This window comes from Octopus bimaculoides, chromosome 18, assembly GCF_001194135.2.
Source record: "Octopus bimaculoides isolate UCB-OBI-ISO-001 chromosome 18, ASM119413v2, whole genome shotgun sequence".
Classification (NCBI taxonomy): domain Eukaryota; kingdom Metazoa; phylum Mollusca; class Cephalopoda; order Octopoda; family Octopodidae; genus Octopus; species Octopus bimaculoides.
In genome coordinates, this window is record NC_068998.1 from 54,806,510 (window position 1) to 54,813,813 (window position 7,304).

Consider the following 7,304-nt stretch of genomic DNA (forward strand, 5'->3'; position numbering starts at 1 on the left):
ATAAAATCACCATTGCCAGATTTAAAACTGTTTAAGTAAAGGCTGTCTTTTGGTAAATTTCTTGATTTATTTCACGTAGAGGGCATCTATATTTTGATTTTTGGCTTGTGATTTACTTTTTCTTTTTTTTATATAGTTTCAGCTCAGAACTGCGGCCATCCTGATGCACCGCCGTTAAGAAAGAGTACAGCAGGGTTCGCCATAACCCCCTGCCGGTGTTTCGTGGAGCTTTAGATGTTTTCGCTCAATAAACACTCACAACGCCCGGTATGGGAATCGAAACCGCGATCCTACGACCACAAGTCCGCTGCCCTAACCCCTGGACCATTGCGCCTCCAAAAATCTTTCATCATTAATTTATTTCGGATGGCTGAAAATGAATCTGTTATATAAATTTGGGGAAAATGTTATCCTTTAGTTTAATTTTACCTTAATTTATTTGAAAGTCGACGATTTCAGTGAGACGAAAGCACGGACGCTCTTCTGTTTTTCAATGCAACGGAGCGCAAAAGACTTGTACAACCTCCAAAAGTATTGCAGAAAACTCTTTTTGTCCTGTGATCAAGCAAGCCTTTAACAGCTGAGTCCGATAACTCTGATCTGCGCAGTAGATTTTGCAATTTCATACTCAAGTACTCGGAATCCTGAGGCTGTAAAGTAGAAAAGAGTAAATAAAAAATACATTAATTTTATTACGAAAAACCAGAAGAAAACAAAAACTAAATATATATATACACACAAGGGTTGGTTACGAAGTAAGATTGTATTAAAAGAGGTGTTCAAGTGGGGAACATTGTCATCCATTCTTCCGGTATTGTTAAAATAAAATGCCTACCAACTAATATGTATTATATATATATATGTATGTATATACATATATTCATACATATATATACACATACATATATGCACACACAGACACACATGTACGTACGTACGTATGTATGTATGTATAGCGTAAAAGTGGCGTATATTCTAGTTGTGCTATATGCACACAACACACCGAGGATGGTAAATCTTTCTCTAAACTAACTCTGTTCTTGTAGAGTCATAATATAAGCTACTTCGTAATTCGCTTTCAAATCTAATAATACACATCCAGAAACAAGGATTGTTTCATGTTCCAATCGTATTTTATATAGAAATTACCTAAAATTTGTATATTTATTTTTGAGTGATACTCATATCAGAATAATAAGTTTGGCACGGCGGCACACCTTGTAACAACAACTGCAATTAGCCTTATAAATGATAATATTAGATATTAAATTTTGCGGGTGGATGGGTCTGTTAGCTCTGAGAACGAAACAGAGAAACTGCGGCAAAATTTGGTTATTTGTGGGTTTTGGAACTGTCTGTTGTAAATCACAATTTGATGGGACAATACAAAGAGGGAGGGAATTCCAGAATTCTAAGGTAGAACATACATGGTTTATATAGAAATAAATAACCATAGATTAATGGTTGTGGTGAGATAATGGTACATTAATGCATTTTCCGGAGAAGATTGGGGACAGATGTGAAATGATTGCAAATTGGAATAAAAGAAGCAAAAAAACTGAACGTAGTGTTTGGTACAGCAGCATTCGTCTTCATTTTCCGAAGATACTCTGGCATTGTAATGATCCGAAACTTTGATCTGATTATTTGACAGAATTGTGCTCTACATGGTCCCTCGACCTGCTCTAAATGGTAACAAAATCCCCTTAAAATCACACTCCATGCTCTTAAGAAGTAACACATTAAATAGTTTAGCCTTAGATATACAAAAGACGAGACTATCTTTGATCCTTTGTTCGGAACTTACTTGAAGCGAATAGCAACAACAATAATCTAACATATATAGAGGGAGCCTTGATCTGTTAGAAATAACATCCCACTCTCCCTCGAATCATAGCTTAAGTTATAATAATCTAGTCTTAGAGAGGGACATTATCTTAAGTAAAACGGAATGGTCATGGTTGACATGTCTTCAGGCGTAGGTTTGCTCAGTTAGATTTGGCTTGAAACGATGGTGTTTGAACCAACGTGAGAGTCACTGTGTAGGCATCCGACCTACAAGAAATAGGAGCCAATTCTCCTCCAAAATTGCAGCCAATGAAAGAAAACATTGGATTATGTTCTCTGGAATAAAATATGGCATGGGTATGACTAGAACGTCTTCGTTCATAAGTCTGTCCTGGACTAACCAGAGGATAAAGAACAAGAATAAAAACAGCAACAACGGCATTGACAACAATAACAATAACCACAACAATTTCAACAACAGTTATTCAAACCGTTGTTTAAAGAAAAGTTGAACAAATTCGAACGTATTTGAGCTGAATGCAAATGGCGGCTAACACGAACAATAACAACAACAATATCAACAACAAGAACATTGACAAACCTATGAAGATACACTTAACACTCTTCTTTTTGTTTTTGTTTTTGTTATTATATTATCAACTACATTTCATTATTATGCTGTTACTGTGACATAGTTTTATCCTCCACAATCTTTTTTTTTTCTTTTACATAGAAGCAATTGTCCGAAGCGTCCATATCTTTTCCGTCCCTTCACAGTAAAAGTACATTGGCTGTACAATCGTTTTTATTGTTTTTCTTTCATTCTTTTTTCTTGCCTTCTACATGTGTGTGTGTGTGTGTGTGTGTGTGTGTGTGTGTGTGTGTGTGTGTGTGTGTGTGTGTGTTTGATACTTCAATCTTCTTTTGCGATATTCTTTAACCATGCATTTATGATTTGCAGTTAAGCAATGTCGATTTCGGCATCAAGCCAAGAAAAATCAGTGACTTTATCATTACAACAAAGAAGAATTAATCGCAAGTCACGTTTAAACCAAATCCCGCGTGATCTGCTGCAAACGGCATCTGTTTTCCTTCTGAAAGATGATCAAATTACTGAAGCGGCATTTCGATATTTCCATTATTTTAACTTAGAAAATCAGTTCCAAGAACAAACTTTTCCGATGAGACTAAACAGGTTATTCAAAGAAAAGTCGAACAAATGCAAACCTACTTCTCGGCTGAATGCAAATGGTGACCAACACGAATTTAAACTTTACACGTTGTATTTTTTCGGCTACCGTATCATTGTAGACGAAATATCATCTCTGTTTGTCTCGGAAGCTTTTTCCGTGAATTTAATTATGAAACCGTTATTCTGCTTGTGTCTGTGGAATAAATATTTGCCATTATGACTATCTCCCATTCATCCATTGCCTTGCTGGCAAATAAAAGAAGTCTATACCATCATCAGCATCAACGTCGTCGTCTTCTTCTTCTTCTTCTTCTTCTTCTTCTTCTTCTTCTTCTTCTTCTTCTTCTTCTTCTTCTTCTAATTCTTCTTCTTCTTCTTCTTCTTCTTCTTCTTCTTCTTCTTCTTCTTCTTCTTCTTCTTCTTCTTCTTCTTCTTCTTCTTCTTCTTCTTCTTCACCACCACCATTTCGTCCGTCTTTATGTTCTGAGTACAAATTCCACCGAGGTTGACTTTGCCTTTCATCCTTTTTAGGATCGATAAAATTAGTACCAGTCGAGTATTGGGGTCGATACAATTGACTTACCCCTCCCCGAAATTGCTGGCCTTGTGCTAAAATTTAAGTTTTTTGTTGTAAAAACAAACAACAGCGTTTTCTACTAAATAAATCAACGGAAAATGTTTCAATACAATCGTATTTACAGTTAAGTGAGGTAACAGGCATCAATACTCTAATTCTTTCGCTAATATATTATAGTTAGAGGAAGGCAAAGTGAAGCCATCTTCGTATTCTCCCAGGGAAATTCCATGACAAGCATAGAACACTTGTCAAAGAAGTCGCCAGAGGTCGTCCATCAAGTTGGTAGCGCATCTTCTCTTTATAGAACGAGGAAGACATCACAAACTAACTGAATCGATGTCAATCAAACGAAATACATGTAAACTAGGCATTCGCAAAAATTCAAAACACACACACACACACACACACACACACACACACACACACACACACACACACACACACACAAACAGAGTCAATGTAGTGGTATTGAGATACTTTCTAAAAAATATAAATATGCATTCTCTGTTCATTCATTGTTGAATAAGAATAAATAAATTCTTAGAAGTTCCAAACGAAAGTACACGGACGATAGTTCCAGGCGAAAAACTACAAACGATATATAAGCTGGGCATTTGCTGCAATTCAAAACTAGCTATGAAAAAATGTCGGTCTTGTAGTATTTTGATGCTAACGTTGGTGTTCTAGAAATCTTGATGTTTCGACGGAACAATCCTTCCGTCAACGAAATACGAGTCGTTTTAACACTCAGATATCAACCAGAACACAAATCTCACGATATCGTCACGGTTTTATTTTCTTTCACGAGTATGCTTTCGACAAATAAGCATTCACTATGCATGGTCTGATGGAGATTTGGTTGCTATTTCCAGCAGCCGAGCGACCACGTGAAGGTTCTTTCATTGGTTGTCTTAGTGATTCTTGTATTGTCGTTGCCTCGTCCGAGCTCAGAGTATTGATTGTGCAGACCTATGAATCAACGAACTCCATTTGAGGGCCATCGTTCCCTGGATTATATTATAAAATGTGTCCTTCCATTTTTATAAAGCAGGATCGAATATTTGCTTGTTATTTTTAGCAAATCAAGCTACTATATAGTACCTCCCTCATGAGTGCTCTCTTTTTTGACTAAAGTTCTTGTTTATTCTATTGATCCTTATTGAGAAGACATTTAAAGGCGCTCCAGCCGTGACTTTCTCGTCTACTTTTTCTTATTTTTTTAACAGTGTATCTAGGACTACATACAATGTGATCTTTCTTTTTTTTTAATGGCAGAATGTTAAATGAGGGAAACTTGACTGCTGTTGACTCTATCACATTTATTTCATTCTTGTTAATGTTTAATCCCAGGTCAACTATTATTGGGCAGACCTATAATCATAGACGTTTCAGCCGTGACCATCTCATCTGCATTTCAGACATTTTTATGTTCTTTACTTTTATTTCATTTTAAATAATAGGGTCAGGGTCAGAGTTTGAGCTCTTATTCTTTATTGTATTAGCTAAGTCTGTTGTAAACTTCTAGATGATTCGTAATACATGGGGCTGCCTTGCGAAAATCTCCCAACAAACACGAACGATTTTGTATGCTTCATTCAAGAAATAAACGTAGCATCATTTATAATATATTTGTTGCTTTTTAAACAATAGTTTTAGAAGGCTACTGTAACGTTGTGAGGAGGTTAGATATCAAAATAGCAAATATATTGAATTATGACCTTAAAATATCTAATGGAACTGATATTTCGGGTAAGAATCCCCTTTGTTATAGTGATTTTGAGTTCCCTTAGACTTTGGATATGTTTAAAAGAATAAGAAAAAGGGAGAAGGAAGACGCAGAGAAAACAATTCCTCGTTTAGGTTTGGTTCCTTTCTCTTTGTGTTTATTTCTGTTCTCTTCTAACACAAATATATGTATGCATGCCTTTGGACAGTTTTATTTCAAGATTTCTTGCCAATAGCGAAAGAGTCGGTTTCTAACCTAGATCCAAGGTCCCTTCATTGGAATTTCAACAACAGGGTGTTTTTGTTTGTTTGTATGTATGTGTGCAGATTTGCATGTTTTGCTTTATGTATTCTCATGCATAGAGTTGCATATCTAGACATGCATGTATGTCAATGAGTAAAGGAACGCTTCATACAGAGACACACACACACACACACACACACACACACACACCGGACACACCAGACCCAGAGTAAGAGAGAAAGACTCATAAAAATGGCGGAGGAGGAGGAGGAGTAAATAATGACAAAGTTATTGTGGGTGGAGTTATACAAATGAAAGATTTGCTTTATTTAAATTTATTTTAAAGTAGAAAATATTTTTCTTTCGAAAATTATATTCATTTCATCATTTTGTATAAACACAAAGAAATTTGAAAAAAGTGAAATTTTAATTATTGTATGAATGCCATATTTCCTGATATTACTCTATGGAGACAAAAGTATACTTTCAAAGATACCTGTCATGTAACGGGTAGCACCCAAGTATGTGTGTGTGTGTGTGTGTGCTTGTGCGCACGCACGCGCGCGTGTGTGTAGGAATAGAGAACAATTGTCTTTGGATTTTTCATTCTTTCTTGATAGTTTGTTTTTGTTGCCACAATGGAAGATATATCACCTTTTATGCTTCTTCTAAAGAGTTTGTCTTCTGGAGTGTGACTTGCAAAATCCTGTAGGATGTAATGATCCAGTGGGATGCAATGGTCCAGTGCGATCACTTGACCAGACATCGGAAACCGGACATTGTTGTGGTGAATAAAAAAGAAAGAACATGCATGATAATCGACATAGCATGTCCCGGTGACAACAGGGTCAAGAAGAAAGAAGAAAAATAAACAACTATGACGATTTGAAGTGGGAAATACGAAGGTTGTGGTCAATGAAGAGAATAGACGTGATACCTATTGGAATTGGTGCTCTTGGAAGTATCAGCACTCAACTAGCAACGTGGCCGAAAAAAATCGGTGAAAGTGTGAAGGTAGAACACCTCCAAAAACCAGCATTGCTTGGAAGTGCAAGAATACTTCGCAGGGTTCTTGAAGCATGACCAGTAAACAAATGTCACCTTAGTCTGCTGGCTGTGGACAGCTGATACTTTCTATCATACCCAGCAAAATAAGCTGTGAGTTTTCATACAATAATAATAATAATAATAATAATAATAAGTGTGTATCTATGTGTATATGTATGCGTGTGTGTATGTATGTATGGATGTATGTATGTATGTATGTATGTATGTATGTATGTGCGCACATGCATAGATGTTAAAAGTAAAGACACTTTCAACAAAAACCGCCAGTCCAAAGCAGACAATAAAAAGGAAAGAAGACTTCAGAGACAAACTGATCAAAGTTTGCCTTAATAAGATCGGATTAATTATTTAGAAATCAATGATGACATAGAAAATAGTGCGACTGGAACGGTGCTGCCAGAAGTGTAAGTTAGACAGACGTCAGCCCAATTTAGTAGTCCTAGATCTTCGAAACCGGATGTTTCGTTGTCGGACATTTCATCGTTAAGTTACAGAAATTTATCGTTTAAATTTACAGTGTAAATGAAAATAAAGTTAATGAAAATAAGGTTTTGTTTTTTAAACGATTGAATTTTATTTTCATGAGAAAATAGTTAAAAGTTGAAGTGAATCTAACAGTTTTTTTGGGGTTTTTTTTAGGAAAAAAAGTAAAATTCAACGAACCAATCCGGTAAAAGTTTGGCGATCAAAAGACTGGACACTACTCTCTA

General features: G+C 35.9%; 1 long non-coding RNA gene across 1 annotated transcript in view; it reads right to left on the reverse strand.

Moving 5' to 3' along the window:
• LOC106875917 (uncharacterized) overlaps nt 1-646 on the reverse strand; it is a 1,501-nt gene extending 855 nt beyond the window's left edge. Inside the window, exon 1 of the long non-coding RNA XR_001410175.2 lies at nt 430-646. This is a non-coding gene — a long non-coding RNA (uncharacterized LOC106875917). The remainder of the gene's footprint in view (nt 1-429) is intronic.
• Nucleotides 647-7,304: the final 6,658 nt, after the last annotated feature.